Source organism: Lutra lutra, chromosome 1, assembly GCF_902655055.1.
Source record: "Lutra lutra chromosome 1, mLutLut1.2, whole genome shotgun sequence".
NCBI lineage: Eukaryota > Metazoa > Chordata > Mammalia > Carnivora > Mustelidae > Lutra > Lutra lutra.
This window is the reverse complement of record NC_062278.1, coordinates 69,519,900-69,536,116: the sequence shown is the minus strand read 5'-3', so window position 1 is coordinate 69,536,116 and position 16,217 is coordinate 69,519,900. Positions and strand designations below refer to the sequence as shown.

The window sequence follows — 16,217 nt, the reverse complement described above, 5'->3', positions numbered from 1 at the left end:
AGGAGCACCCAGAACAGCTGCGGTGAGGAGTAGAGAATGTGATGTTCCCAAGTCTCAAGCAGAATTTCAAGGTTCCTGGCCTCAAGGACTGTAGCCCCTCTACACCTGTTCAGGCAACCTCTGGCTGCTTCAGGGAGAAGCAGGCACTCCTGGTAATGGCTGTCTGCTATGTTCCTACAAGCTAAGCAGAGGACGGACCTGATGGGCACATGGATAGGAAGAAGGTGTAGAAGGGTTCGGAGCAATTTGGGGGCCAGACAGAGGTGCCAGGGCTTGAAGAGACACTAGGAAATGATTAGGGAAGCTCTCCCTTGAATGTCCATGCCCAGAAAGGAAGGTCACTTCCTGTAAAGATTATTACCTGAGTTTAGTATATCAAGGAATGGTGGTGGCGTGGGACACCCAGTGTTGAAATGGGGAGCCAGTGCCCACTTCTTTGTCCCAGGGCTTTACTGGAGTGAGCCCAGCTGCTTTGCCCTCTGCTCCTCTTACCCACCCCCTTGTAGCCATTTCTTGGAGCCATTTGGTTATGTGTCCGAGGACTGGATCATTTGGCCATGAGAGAGTGCTTTAGCTCCTGCAGCCCCATGGGGGATGTTGTGAAGGACTGTTGGGAATGTTGTGGGTAGCCATCTTCCGCACTGCTGACAGGAAAGATGTCTGCAGACTCTAGGAGTTGTTTACTTCAAAACCCAGCTTTTTGGTGAAGGGCGCTTGCCTGAGAGGACAAAGCATCAGAAAGAAGACCGCCTCAACCAAGAGTCTCCTCCAGGAGACAGAATCCATTTGACAATCGACATCTTTTTAGATTCATATTCCTAAAAGCTGTTTTTTGCTCCCTCCCTTCTGACCGATGAACTACTTCTTTAGTTCCCTACCTCATCTGTTTTTGCATCTTTATTCGAGTGCTAGCTCCTCTTACTGCTGCTGACACCCAGAGCCACCACCAGCCTTCCCAGCTTTCTGACCTGTCAGAAGGTCTTCATCTGCTGTTACTGTGGACAACAGCCAGATGCCTGCCAGCTCCCAGAACGCTGCCTGCTCCACCTTCCTCCTGAGAGAACTTTCCAGCTCCTTGCTAAAACTTGTTTCTTGAAATCTCTGAGTATAAAATGCACTGTGGTGAAGAAGACCTGTATCAGAGTGGGTGAAACCACTCCCACTTCAGGCAAAATCAAATTTGTCAGAAGCACTTGCTCACTTTCATGCAAATCACTTTCTGACATTTCTGCCACGGGCACAGTGACTATCACCTGATCACTTCTTGCTCACTTGCTTATCTCCCTGCCTTGCTCAAGAGGCCTGTGGGAAGACTAGGAGATTAGTTTTCTTTCATAGCCTACCACTTGGCCACGGTTCCCAACAAGCCAGAACTCAATGAGAAATTTGTGAAGAATGTACCCGAAGCTCGGATATGACAGCTCTGGAGGGTACCACGTCCACTGGGATGATTTTCAGATTCTGCTAATGTGTAAATAGACTTGTTTTCACACCTCCAGTGAATGAAGATTTGTGGTTCTTCCATCTGAACACAACAAAAAGTGCTTGCATAGGATGTGTTTTTAAAACCTCTCGGTATTGTCTGCTTTTCTGATGTGTCCCTAGAGGAGACACAAGGCCTTTCCCTGCAGGGGAGAGGCCAGTGTTTCTGAAGGATGGGGTTCAACCTACCTACGATCTAAAAGATGAACAGTGTGCTCAAGTTTATCAACATTTGGTTTAAAAATCACTATTAACAGTTAAAGATATGAATGATGAAGATGACAGGATTTTAGTTTAATAAATACTTTTGGAAATTATTTTTAAGGGCGCCTGGGTGGCTCAGTGGGTTAAGCCGCTGCCTTCGGCTCAGGTCATGATCTCAGGGTCCTGGGATCGAGTCCCGCATCGGGCTCTCTGCTCAGCAGGGAGCCTGCTTCCCTTCCTCTCTCTCTGCCTGCCTCTCTGCCTACTTGTGATCTCTGTCTGTCAAATAAATAAAATCTTTAAAAAAAAATTATTTTTAAGAACCAGAACCAAACGTGAGCCCAGTGGACCCTCTTTCAAGTCAGATTAAAGGCATATACAGCGAGGCAGGTCATCCAACCACATTTCCTCCAGTGGGGGTAATGTTCCTCTCATTCCCTACCTTCAAACAGACAAGTCAGGGCAGAACATCAGAGGCTGCCTGCTACTTTCACCAGAGTTCTGAGTCAGCCCCTGGCAGAAAGGTGGGGAAGGCAGGCACCTTCAAAGGTCCCAAGTCTCTGGCTTCCTCACCTGTATTCAGGGATATAGACCCCCAGAGGAAGAGTCTTCTGAGAGAGACAGGGCTTGTGAATGGACAACACCAGCCCCGGTGTTTCCAGAGACACTTTCTCAAAAAACATTTCTAAAACCTTTTGGTTAAGGATCGCTACTGCAAGGGCAGCTGTGACCTCCCGGTCAGACCTGTGCCAGAAAACTTGCCTGTTTCTTGATTGGGCAGGTTAAAGACAGGCCGGGCCAAAGAAATAAGCTTGCTAGGGAGAGTTCCTCCCTCCCCCCCACCCCCGTCTTTTCCCCATCGTGAATCCCTTCTGAAAGATCTCTCAGAGCCTGGAGGGCAAAAACACCAGCAAGTTGCAGGGTTGGGGTTTGGCCAGGGAGTTGGGTACCTGCTATGACAGGCTGCGGCCACTCCCAGCCATCATGACAAAGGACAAACACAGAAACTGATGGGAGAAAAAATCTGGGGATATACTGTTGGTTTGCAACCTCAGGGGCTTTCCAGGTGGGATCCGAAACAGCCCGGTAGCTAGAGGACAGGGAGAGGGCAGGCCACTCCAGGTTGGAAGGTGGCAATTCTAAGAAGCAAAGGGGACTTAACATTTAAGACTTGTCTTGGGCGGCAGCAAGATAAATGCATCCCATACTCACTCTGCAGATCTTAAAAGTTCACAAAGAGGCCTTAACTGGGTTTAGTCACGTACACCGTGCAAATGTTCTCAACTGTAGCAAGTCTGTGTCCTTGGAGCAGCCTCTGGGAATGGGAAAGGCAAGCAGAAACCCCGTTCCTCAGACACGGAAGGGAGAAGGAAGCCTGAGGGCCAGGGTCCAACTCATGCACCAGCTGGCAGTCCCGTCTTTTTGATGACCTTCCCCAACTGACATACCACAAGCAGAACAAGCCTAGAAATGAAAGACCACAACATCCATATATCATCAGCCATGCGAACCATAGAGGCGCTGGAGGGTAATGGCCGATCAGCAGTCAGCAGCTGTTTCTCCCTCAGGTGGGGAGGCAGAGGATGAAAACTCCAGTGCCAGCTGCAGCAGTTGGTAAGCGGAAGCAGAGTCTCCTTTGTGTTGTGTTTTGTTTTTAGATTTTTGTTGCAAGACGACATTACCAATCGTGGCACTAGGAGGCCCTGACTGAGTTAAAGTACTGCTAGGTATAAATTAATGAATTGAAAGACAAACCGTGAATCAATCTATTCATTTGATAAGCTGCTGTTTGAGAAAATTTAATTGACATTTCTTTGCACACATGCACACACATATAAATAGTCCAAATCCCTTAAAATAATCCCTATGCATAATCCTATAACAACATTCCAAATTTTCTGTAGAATTTTGTCACATTCAATAAGCAGTATTGGGGTACCTGGGTAGCTCAGTAGGTTGGGCATCTGCCTTCAACTCAGGTCATGATCCTGGTGTCCTGGGATCGAGCCCCATGTTGGAATCCCTTCTCACTGGGGAGTCTGCTTCTCCCTCTTCCTCTGCTCCTCCCCTCAGCTTGTGTTCTCTCTCACGCTCAAATACAAATTTTTTTTAAAAATTTTCAAAAGTAGGCATTATTAGAACACACTCTGCCATTGACTATCAATCTGTTAACTTTCTTGGCATAATTTTAAGTGAAAAGAGAAACCCTTAGTAGGGAAAGTCAGAGTGTACTTTACACACCCTTACCTGTGATCTTCCTTCCTGTGAGATACGGTGTGTATATGTCTGTAAGCACCCCTCTCCCCACAGCACACACATACTGTGGGTGGTTGGGGATGTCTGAAGGACCGCTATGGCTGGAACATTTGCTTGAGAGAGGAGGGAGGAAAGGTTTGCTCATAAGCCCAGGAATCATAAGCCAGTGCCCACCCCACTTGGGAATACTCAACTTTCACTGTCAGTGTGAGGGAACCCAGTGGAAATCTTTTTTCTTGGAAATTGGAAATTCTCTAACAATAACCTAGAATCAGGAACTCGTTTGTTATACATGGACTTTCTTTCATCTTTGTAAATTCAGGGCCTGAAACAACAGCTGATGTATGATAATAGGCTCCCAGTCTTTACTGAGTGAATGAATGAATGAATGGATGGAAAAGTGACTTACACACTCTCCCAAAGTTTGTTGACTTTTGGTTAGTTTTGAATAAACAAATAATGCTCTCACCTTCAGCACAGATGATCTGGGCAAAGCCTGGGTAAGTTTGAAAGATTGGCCTCTTACCACCCTGTGTTCTCACTTCTGTTGGATTGAGTCAGGAGAGGACAGAGAAAAGAGTGAAAAGTTGCAAAGGTGAGGCATTTGCCTGGCTCAGGAAGTAATTGGGTGGTAGTAGCAAATAAGCTGATCTAATCAGAATAAATACTGTGACTACTAGGAGGGAAGCCTGAGGGGACACCCAGACCTTAGTCACTCAGCCTCTGGTTCCTAGAGACTCAATAGCCTTATCTTTTCTAGCACTTGTCCACCAACTTGACTTCTTTTCCAACCAAGCTAGGCCCTTGGGTACTGGATCCTTCTTCTCACACCCAGGAAGGTTACTGATTTATTTGTTACAAGCCAAAAAGAGACTAGGGAAGTATGCAGGCTACACATCTTTGCTAAGCCCCAAGCCAGTATGGTCCATGTTTCAAAACCAAAACAGCTGCTTTATTCCCCCTACCCCAGTCCTTTACTAGCTAGTTCTCGGCTTGCTGCCATTAACATACTTGTTCTAACTGGTAGCCACTGGATTCTTCCATACCTAAGTGTGGGCAGCTGTTAACAAGAGAACACTTGCCTGGAGAAGCCAGAGAGCATGGGAGGGAATGAGTGTTTTATATAGTCAAAAACAGATGACTAAGAACTACATCAAGAAATCCATAATACTCCCAGCTGCTTCCCACATGAATTTGTTTGTAATATCTTCCCAGGAGAAGTTCTAACAGTACAGAAGGTGAGTGACCATCCCAAAGTCATGAAGAGACCAAATTACTTGCAAAGAAAGGATCTCAACTCTGGAGTTCTAATGGGAGAAAGGTCCATACCCAATCTTTTCATACAGGGAAGGAAAAGCCTTAAATGCCAGAGGGGCCAACACAAGGCATCAGGCTACTGCTTCAAGCCTAAATTCTGAAAGGTTTGCCAAACATTCACCCCACCCTCATCTTAAGTTCAAAGACAGTCCTGTTTAGATCCCTGGCTTAAAAGGTGAATGTTCAGGGGAACCTGGGTGGCACAGTTGGTTGGGTGTCCAACTCCTGGTTTTGGCTTGGTCCTGATCTTGGGGTTGAGGGATCTAGCCCCAAGTTGGGCTCCCTGCTCAGCGTGGAGTCTGCTTGAGATTCTCTCTCTTCCTCTCTGTCCGCCCCCTTCACTTTGCACCCACGTGCGTGTGTGCTCTCTCTCTCCTTCAAATAAATAAATCTTTAAAAATAAAAGGTGAGGGGCGCCTGGGTGGCTCAGTGGGTTAAGCCGCTGCCTTCGGCTCAGGTCATGATCCCAGGTCCTGGGTTCGAGCCCCGCATCGGGCTTTCTGCTCAACAGGGAGCCTGCTTCCTCCTCTCTCTCTGCCTGCCTCTCTGCCTACTTGTGATTTCTCTCTGTCAAATAAATAAATAAAATCTTTAAAAAAAATAAATAAAAGGTGAACTGAATCCAGGCATATTCAATCAGAAGCCCATTTAAAAAGGCCTGCCGGGGGGCAGCTGGGGGTTCAGGTCATGATCCTGGCAGCTGGGATTAAGCCTTGCATTGCACCCCCTGCTCAGCAGGGGAGTCTGCTTCTCTCTCTCCTGCCCATTCCCCAGCTCATGCTCTGTCCCACTCACTCTCTCTCAAATAAAAATAAAATGTTAAAAAAAAATAAAAATAAAAAGGCCTCCTGGATCAGACACAGAGCCTGTTTTCCTCCTACCCTTTGCACCCATATGTGTATTACTAGGCTGGGGATGCGCCTCTCTGAAGGAGAAACCCTTTCAGCCAGTTGAATTAGTAACTAGTTGTAAGTTGAATTAGTGACAGTCGAGTTGGTCGAGATCCTTTTTCACAAACCCGGAGCAAGTCTCCTAAGCTAACCAGCTGGCACTGGCTCCAAAAGCTCGTGCTGATGAGTGTAGGGAATGTGCTTAACCAAATTGAGGACTGCTGTGGCCAGAGCATGACGCACAGGAAGGGAGACATAATTTGTTTCCCAAATAATTAAACTTTAACAACAATAATAAAAAGGTAAGAAATATAGCACCAACTACCAGGCCCTATTTTACAAACCAACACTCAGAAACAGCCTGAGCAGGGGTCTGAGAAAGGATTTAAACGTAAAGAGTTATGAAAATTAATAAAAGGAAAACATTTAGAATGAAGTCGGGAGGCCAGGACGGGCAGTTCTCATGCCCTACTATTCCCGGTGATTGCAGACCCAACAGGGAGAGGGGCTGCTTGCAAGTCAATAGCACTTTACTCTCCTTGGCTACATTTAAGAAAAGGTTTCCTCCTCCACCTTGGCAACAGCCCAGCCAATGAGAGACCGTCACAATCAGCCAATCAGAAGCCAGTATACTGCGACCTCCCCGTTTAATCCAACGGACTTCTCGTTTGTAACAGCCCTTCCCAACCGTCCCCTCTCCTCTATAAAAGAGCTTTCCGCTCCTTTACTGTGTGCACTTTGCTATGGTTTGGGGTGTGTAGTTAGGATGGTTGCACAGGATAGAAAAAAACAGGAAGTTAAACAGTGTTGTTAAACGGGGGAAGGCGGTGCTTATAAAGACATGTACATTAATATCAAATCGGAATGCTGGAATTCATGGGATCGGAGGTCTGGAATGAAGACCGTTGTTTCCAGCATGGGCTCTAGTAAAAAGAGAGGGCCCTGGGCTGTTATAGTGTCTTGCCGGCTTCAGTTCCACCTTTGAGAAGGGCAGCCTCCACTCTCCCTGCTTGTCTCGCACGTTTCAGAAGAGTCTATGAAGGTGAAGGTGGTTAGCTCTACACTGGAATGTTGAATTCTGAGGAAAACTCCTAAGGAACTAGGACCAAGATAATATGGCCAGAGGACAAGTGCATGTGCCTTGGAGGCTGGGATGTTCTAGTCGGCACCGACTGTGAGGAGAGACCCAAAGCCAGCAGAGTGCACGTTTCTGCCCTTGAGGGGCTGACAGTCACAGCCAAGAAAAAATACGCACTTGGAAGACTTGAGATTTAGCATCACAAAGAAGCAGGAACATTCAAGTGTAAACTCAACACTCAACAAAGAAGCAGAGACTGGCACTGGGCAGGCCTCTGAACAGCATAGGTGAGCTTTGAGCCACAAGCCTCTGGGGCAGGTGGCGGGAGAGACATTGCTGGCAGGGGCAGTCAGAGCCTGCAACAGGACCTCCCATTTCTGAGATCCCATCAGTATGAGAGATCCATGAGAGATGGCGAGGTAGTATTTGGAGGGGTTAAATGGTGCCTTTAAAAAAGGCTATCATCTAGAAAATTGGATTGAGTGTGTACCAGAGCTCGGAGCACAGATGGTGACCATTTCCTCCACTGCGCAGCCACCCTTAATCGTAAGGTTCCTCGAGCAGGAGACATCCTGTTAGGGAACCTGGACTGAATCGCCCCCGGAAGAACCAAGCGGCACGTGGAAATATTGGAGGATCAGAGGTTTAACACCAGTGGACTCAGGAGAGTGATCTCCAAAGGCCTGAGTCCCGAGCACAAACAAAGGAGGTAATTTATACACCTTTACTTACATTTATGTGGCACTTTCAGGCCCAGGACAGGTAGGGCAGGGGGGGAAAACCCGGAGCGGCCCCGAGACCGGGACTGGCATTCCCCCCCGCTGGCTTGGTCAGCCATTTTAGAACACAGATTTTCCTTATCAATGCAAGAAAACCCACTGGGATTATAAAAGAGAACATGGGTCAGTGGCTGCGGTTTGCATTCGCAGTTTCTTCACCCCAGGGGTAAACCACTAGTTGGGGTTCCTCTAGTGAGGCTGTCACAGGGGCATGGGGCCCCTGGAATCTGGCTGATTCTTGGGATGGGGGGGAGGCAGACTATTATGGAACCACCTTCAGATAGCTAATTAATAAACTGCCTCGGATGGATTCTGAGCCAGCCCCTCTTTAAAATAGCTGCCTCTCCGAGGGATCCAGATGATCGTCAAAGTACCATAGATGAGGTTTTCAAAGTACCCTTGCACCGCTTTTAAACCTTAATGTCTTGGTTTCATGTATTTGCAACTTATAAACATGTTGTGGAAACTCATTGAAAAGCCATGACTAAAAAAAAAAAAAAAAGGAAAGAAAGAAAAAGCATGACTGCCAGTTGACCCATGAGCTGGGCCTTTGCTCTTCTCCCTTCCTCCAATGTCCTTGAAATGAGGGTTCTGTTTGCTCCCAGAGGCTGCTGCAAGAACAGTGCCTTGAGATAATGATGTGTTGTCGAGAACACCTGCCGAGTATATGTGACTGAACCTAGTTAGGTCCTTTAGATAAACTTTCAATATTTGGCACACAGGTATGGGGATTCACCTCTCTTGCTGCCTCCCAAGATGAACCTTAAAATTAAGATGCCTTTGCTTATCAAAACTGCCACCTACCAATTTGGAGGGGTTTACATCTTTTGGCTTCTCCCTGCCCTCCACGTATGGGGGCCAGTGTCATATTTCACCCAGAAAGCTCTTGAGATTACAAACCAGCAACATCGCAATATTCATTTCTAATGAATATGGATTTTAAAATTCTGCCTGCTATACAGTCTAATCTTGTCCATTGGAGTCATTTGTTAAGGATCTGATAGAATCTTCTACAGTCTTCTATTGTTTTAGAGCAAAATTTTTTTTTTCCTATTTTTAAACTTAAAATCAAATAATTAACACACAGTGTATTATTAGTTTCAGACATAGAGTTCAGTGATTTATCAGTTGCATATAACACCCAGTGCTCATTACATCACGTATCCTCCTCAATGTTCATCACCCAGTTATCCCGTCGCCCCCCACCTACCTCCCCTCCAGCAACCCTCAGTTTGTTCCATATAGTTAAGAGTCTCTCTCTCTGATTTCATCTTATTTTTCCCTCCCTTCCCCATGTTTATCTGTTTTCTTAAAATCCACATATGAGATCATAGGATAATTGCCTTCCTCTGACTGACTTATTGCACTTAGCGTAATACCCTCTAGTTTCATCCATGTCCTTGCAAATGGTAAGATTTCAATTTTTGATGGCTGAGTAGTATTCCATTGTATATATATATACCACATCATCTTTATCTATTTGGACATTTGGGCTCTTTCCATACTTTGGCTATCATGGACATTGCTGCTATAAACTTTGGGGTTCCCGTGCCCCTTTGGATCACTACATTTGTATCTTTAGGGTAAATACCCAGTAGTGCATTTGCTGAGTTGTAGGGTAGCTCTATTTTCAACTTTTTGAGAAACCTCCACACTGTTTTCCAGAGTGGCTGCACCAGCTTACATTCCTACCAGCAGTGTAGGAGGATTCCCCTTTCTCCACATCCTCACCAACATCTTTCATTTCCTGACTTGCTAATATGACCCATTCTGACTAGTGTGAGGTGATCTCTCATTGTGATTTTGATGTGTATTTCCTTGGTGCTGAGTGATGTTGAGCATTTTCTGATGTGTCTGTTGGCCATTTGGAGGCCTTTGCAGAAATGTCTGTTCCTGTCTTCTGCCCATTTCTTGATTAGATTATTTGTTCTTTGGGTGTTGAGTTTGATAAGTTCTTCATAGATTTTGGATACTAGCCCTTTATCTGATATGTCATTTGCAAATATCTTCTCCCATTCTGTCAGTTGTCTTTCGGGTTTTTTGACTGTTTCCTTTGCTGTACAAAAGCTTTTTATCCTGATGAAGTCCCAATAGTTCATTTTTGCCTTTGTTTCCCTTGCCTTTGGTGATGAGTCTAGCAAGAAGTTGCTGCAACTGAAGTTGAAGAGGTTGCTGCTTGTGTTCCTCTCAAGGATTTTGATGGATTCCTGTCTCACATTTAGGTCTTTCATTCATTTAGAGTCTGTTTTGTGTGTAGTATAAGGAAATGGTCCGGCTTTATTCTTCTGCATGTGGTTGTCCAATTTTCCCAACACCATTTGTTGAAGACACTGTCTTTTTTCCACTGAGTATTCTTTACTGCACTGTTTTAGGTTAGCTGACCATATAGTTGAGGATCCATTTCTGGGCTCTCTATTCTGTTCCATTGATCTGTGTGTCTGTTTTTGTGCCAGTACCATACTGTCTTGATGATGACAGCTTTGTAATAGAACTTGAAGTCCGGAATTGTGATGTCACCTGCTTTGGTTTTCTTTTTCAACATTCTTTTGGTTATTTGGAGTCTTGGGTCTTTTCTGGTTCCATACAAATTTTAGGATTATTTTTCCCAGTTCTGTGAAAAAAAAGTTGATGGTATTTTGATAGGGATTGCATTGAATGTGTAGATTTCTCGAGGCAGCATAGACATTTTAATAATATTCTTTTTTTTTTTTTTTTTTGTCAGAGAGAGAGGGAGAGAGAGCGAGCGCAGGCAGACAGAATGGCAGGCAGAGGCAGAGGGAGAAGCAGGCTCCCTGCCGAGCAAGGAGCCCGAGGCGGGACTCGATCCCAGGAAGCTGGGATCATGACCTGAGCCGAAGGCAGCTGCTTAACCAACTGAGCCACCCAGGCGTCCCAATATTCTTTTTTTTTTTTTAAAGATTTTATTTATTTGACAGAGAGAGACACAGCAAGAAAGGAAATACAAGGAGGAATAGTGGGAGAGGGAGAAGCAGGCTTCCCCCTGAGCAGAAAGCCCAATGCAGGGCTTGATCCCAGGACCCAGGGATCATGATCTGAGCCCAAGGCAGATGCTTAATGCCTGAGCCACCCAGGCTCAAACCTAGAACAAAACCTAGTATTTGTTCTTTTAATCCATGAGCATGGAACATTTTTCCATTTCTTTTGTGTCTTCCTCAATTTCTTTCTTGAGTATGCTTTAGTTTTCTGAGTATAGATCCTTTGTCTCTTTGGTTAGATTATTCCTAGGTATCTTATGGTTTTTGGTGCAATTGTAAATGGGACTGACTCCTTAATTTTTCTTTCTTCTGTCTTGTTGTTGGTGTATAGAAATGCAACTGATTTCTGAGCATTGATTTTATATCCTCACACTTTACTGAATTCCTGTATGAGTTCTAGCAGTTTTGGACTGGAGTCTTTTGGGTTTATCACATAAAATATCATATTATCTGCAGAGAGTGAGAGTTTGACTTCTTTGCCTATTCTGATGCCTTTTATTTCTTTTTGTTGTTTGATTGCTGAGGCTAGGACTTCCAGTACTATATTGAATAGCAGTGGTGATAGCAGACAGACCTGCTGTGTTCCTGACTTTAGCAGAAAAGCTCTCAGTTTTTCCCCATTGAGAATGATATTTGCTTTGGGTTTTTCATAGATGGCTTTTATGATATTGACCTATGTACCCTCTATCCCTACACTGTGAAGAATTTTAATCAAGAAAGGATGCCGTACTTAGCCAAAGGCTTTTTCTGCATCTATTGAGAGTATCATGTGTTTCTTGTTCTTTCTTTCATTATTGTATCAGATTGATTGATTTGTGGATATTGAACCAACCTCGCAGCCCAGGAATAAATCCTACTTGGTCATGGTGAATAATCCTTTTAATGTACTGTTGGATCCTATTGGCTAGTATTTTGGTGAGAATTTTTGCATCCATATTCATCAGGGATATTGGTCTGTAGTTCTCTTTTTTGATGGGGTCTTTGGTTTTGGGATCAAGGTAATACTGGCCTCATAAAAAGAGTATGGAAGCTTTCCTGCCATTTCAATTTTTGGGGGGGAACAATTTCAGAACACTAGGTATTAATTCTTCTTTAAATGTTTGGTAGAATTACCCTGGGAAGCCGTCTGGCCCTGGGCCCTTGTTTGTTGGGAGATTTTTGATGACTGCTTCAATTTCCTTGCTGGTTATGGGTCTGTTCAGGTTTCCTATTCCTGGTTCAGTTTTGGTAGTTTATACTTCTCTAGGAATGCATCCATTTCTTCCAGATTGACTAATTTGTTGGCATATAGTTGTTCATAATATGTCCTTATAATTGTATGGTCTCCCTGTTGGTTGTGATCTCTCCTCTTTCATTCATGATTTTATTAATTTGGGTCCTTTCTCTTTTCTTTTTGATAAATCTGGCCAGGGGTTATCAGTCTTAATTTTTGCAAAGAACATGCTCCTAGCTTCGTTGATCTGTTCTACTGTTTGTTTTGTTGTTATTGTTTCTAGTTCATTGATTTCTGCTCTTTATTATTTCTCTTCTCCTACTAGGTTTAGGCTTTATTTGCTGTTCTTTCTCCAGCTCCTGTAGGTGTAAGGTTAGGTTGTATATTTGAGACTTGTTTCTTGAGAAAGGTTTGTATTGCTATATACTTCTCTCATAGGACTGCCTTTGCTGCATCCCAAAGGTTCTGAACTGTCACATTTTCATTTTCATTTGTTCCCATGTATTTTTAAAATTCATGTTTAATTTCCTGGTTGACCCATCCGTTCTTTAGTAGGATGCTCTTTTAAACTCCATGTATTTGTATTCCTTCCAAATTTCCTTTTGTGATTGAGTTCAAGTTTCAAAACATTGTGGTCTGAAAATATGCAAGAAATAATCCCAGTCTGTTATACTGGTTGAGACCTGATTTGTGACCCAGTATGTGATCTATTCTGGAGAATGTTTCATGTGTACTCAAAAAGAATATGGAGTCTATGGCTTTAGGATGGAATGTTCTGTATTTATTTGTGAAGTCCATTTAGTCCAGTGTGTCATTCAAATCTCTTGTTTCCTTCTTAATCTTTTAAGATGATCTGTCTATTGCAGTGAGGGGTGTTAAAGTTCCATACTATTATTGTATTATTGTCAATGTGTTTCTTTGATTTTGTTATTTTTTTTTAACATTTTATTGATTTATTTGACAGAGAGAGATCACACAAAGGCAGAGAGGCAGGCAGAGAGAGGGAGGAAGAAGGCTTCCTGCTGAGCAGGGAGCCTGATGCAGGGCTCAATCCCAGGACCCTGAAATCATGACCTGAGCCAAAGGCAGAGGCTTAACCCACTGAGCCACCCAGGTACCCCTTTGATTTTGTTATTAATTGGCTCACATAGTTAGCTGCTCCCATGTTAGGGGCATAGATATTTAAAATTGTTAGATCTTCTTGTTGGACAGACTCTTTAAGTCTGATATAGTATTCCCCATCTCTTATTATAGTCTTTGGCTTAACATCTAATTTGTCTGATAGAAGGACTGCCACCTCAGCTTTCTTTTGATGTCCATTAGCATGGTAAATTGTTTTCCACCCCCTCACTTTAAAACTGGAAGTGTGTAGATCTAAAATGAGTTTCTTGTAGACAGCATATGGATAGGTCTTGTTTTTTTATCCATTCTGATACCCTGTGTCTTTTAACTGAGGCATTTAGCCCAATTACATTCAGGGTAACTATTGAAAGACATGAATTTAGTGCCATTGTATTGCCTGTAAGATGACTGTTACTCTATATTGTCTCTGCTCCTTCCTAGTCTGTTACTTTTAGGCTCTCTCTTTGCTTAGAGGACCCCTTTCAATGTTTCCTGTTGGATTGGTTTGGTGTTTGCAAATTCTCTTAGTTTTTGTTTACCCCGGAAGCTTTTTATATCTCTATTTTCAATGACAGCCTAGCTGGATATAGTATTTTTGACTGCATATTTTTCTCATTTTGTGCTCGCTATGTAAATATATCATGTCAGTCCTTTCTGGCCTGCCAGGTCTCTGTGGATAGGTCTGCTGCCAAACTAATATTTCTACCATTGTATGTTACAGACCTCTTGTCCCGAGCTGCTTTCAGAATTTTCTCTGTCACTGAGACTTTTAAGTTTTACTATTAGATGATGGGGTGTGGACCTATTTTTATTGATCTTGAGGGGGGTTCTATGTGCCTCCTAGATTTTGATGCTTGTTCCCTTTGCCAAATTAGGGAAATTCTCTGCTATAATTTGTTCCAATATACCTTCTGCCCCTCTCTCTTGCTTTTTCTTCTTCTGGGATTGCAGTTATTCTAATATTGTTTCATCTTATGGTATCACTTATCTCTCAAATTCTCTCCTCATGGTCCAGTAGTTGTTTGTCTCTCTTTTGCTCAGCTTCTTTATTCTCCATCATTTGGTCTTCTATATCACTAATTCTCTCTTCTGCCTCATTCATCCTAACAGCAAGAGCCTCCATTTTTTATTGCACCTCATTAATACTTTTTTTTTTTAATTTTAACTTGGTTAGATTTTAGTTCTTTTCTCTCTCCAGAAAGGGATTCTCTATTATTTTCTATGCTTTTTTTTCAAGCCCAGGTAGTATCTTTATAATCGTCATTCTGAACTCTAGTTCCAACATCTTACTAATGTGAGGTCCCTGGCATTTGGTACTCCCTCTTATTCTTTTATTTGAGGTGAGTTTTTCCATTTTATCATTTTGTCCAGAGAATATAGATGAATGAGAGAATAAAATGCTAAAAGGGTAACAAGGACTCCAGAAAAATATACACTAAACAAATCAGAAGAGACCTGAAACCAGGTGAGAAAAAAGGGGGAAAAATTATATGATGAGGTTGGTGAACAGAAAAGAGCCACACACTAGATTTTGGGTGTATTTTGGTCTCTTAGAAAAAACGGCCACCCAATATCTTAAAGAAGAAAAAAAAAAAAAAAAAAAAAATATATATATATATATATATATATATATATATATATATATATATATGGGTAAATATGAAAGGATGGAATATGAATGTAAAGATGAAAATTTTAAAAGATTTTAAGCAAGGAATTGTTAAGTTGGTTGAAAAAAGAAAGACAATAATTTAAAAACAAGAATATGATCAGGCTGGAGACTAGAACAAAGCCATACACTAGATTTAAGGTGTATTTTGGTCTGTTAGAAGACACTGTATCCCAAAATCTTAAAGAAAGAAAAACATATATATGCAAAAAAAAAATAAGTTTAAATACAATGAATGCATAGAATATGACTATAAAAATGAAAATTAAAGAAGATTTTCAAAAAGGTATTGGGGTGCCTGGGTGGCTCAGAGGGTTAAAGCCTCTGCTTTCGGCTCAGGTCATGATCCCAGGGTCCTGGATCCTGCTTCCTTCTCTCTCTCCCTGCCTGCCTCTCTTGCCTACTTGTAATCTCTGTCTGTCAAATAAATAAATAAAATCTTAAAAAAAAAAAAAAGGTATTGGTAAGATGGTTAAAACAGGAGAGAGGAAAAATTAAAAAATAGAAAAAAATAATGAAAATTTAAAAAATTTAACTTTGAAAGATTAAAGAATCATGGGGGAAACAAGCCATGAATAGTGTGTGCTGTATTCCCCTAGCTCTGGAGTTCTGAGGTTCTCATTGATTGGTGAACTTGGTCTTGGCTGGATGTTCTTGCTGATCTTCTGTGGGAGGGGCCTGTTGCCGTGATTCTCAAATGTCTTTGCCCAAGGTGGAATTGCACCGCCCTTGCCAGGGGCCAGGCTAAGTAATCTGCTTGGGTTCACTCTCGAGAACGTTTGTTCCCTAAACACTTTCTGCATAGCTTTGGAGGACGGAAATGAAAATGGCAGCCTCCCAATCTCCAGCCCGGAGAGCCAAGAGCTCAGGGCCCCACTCCTCAGTGCACCCTCAGAGAAAAGCAGTCAATCCCTCCCTTCTGGTCTCTGGCCATGCTTCGCTCTCACCTGGCCTGTGACCGAGCGTTTCTCTCTGTGGCGCATGGCCTCATTTGGAGTCTCCAAACCCAGCAGATTCCTGCTGTGTGCTCCCGCGCCACTTCTCCTGGAGGAGGACAGAGGGGGGTCTCCCCAGATCTGCCACTTCTGGGGTCCCTGCTTGAATAGCAGTGGCCTGATATGCCTTGGATCACAGTTTAAGGTCAGCCCAAGCTGAGAGCCCCTTTCTTGGCTTCTTCTCTGCAGCCAGGTTCCCTGCTCCAATACCTGGGA

The 16,217-nt window shown here is 43.4% G+C and overlaps 1 protein-coding gene across 1 annotated transcript in view; it reads left to right on the top strand.

Annotated features, from left to right (window-relative positions):
• The window catches only part of TFDP2 (transcription factor Dp-2), a 202,032-nt gene that overhangs the window by 178,133 nt on the left and 7,682 nt on the right, over positions 1 to 16,217 (top strand). The window lies entirely within an intron of this gene.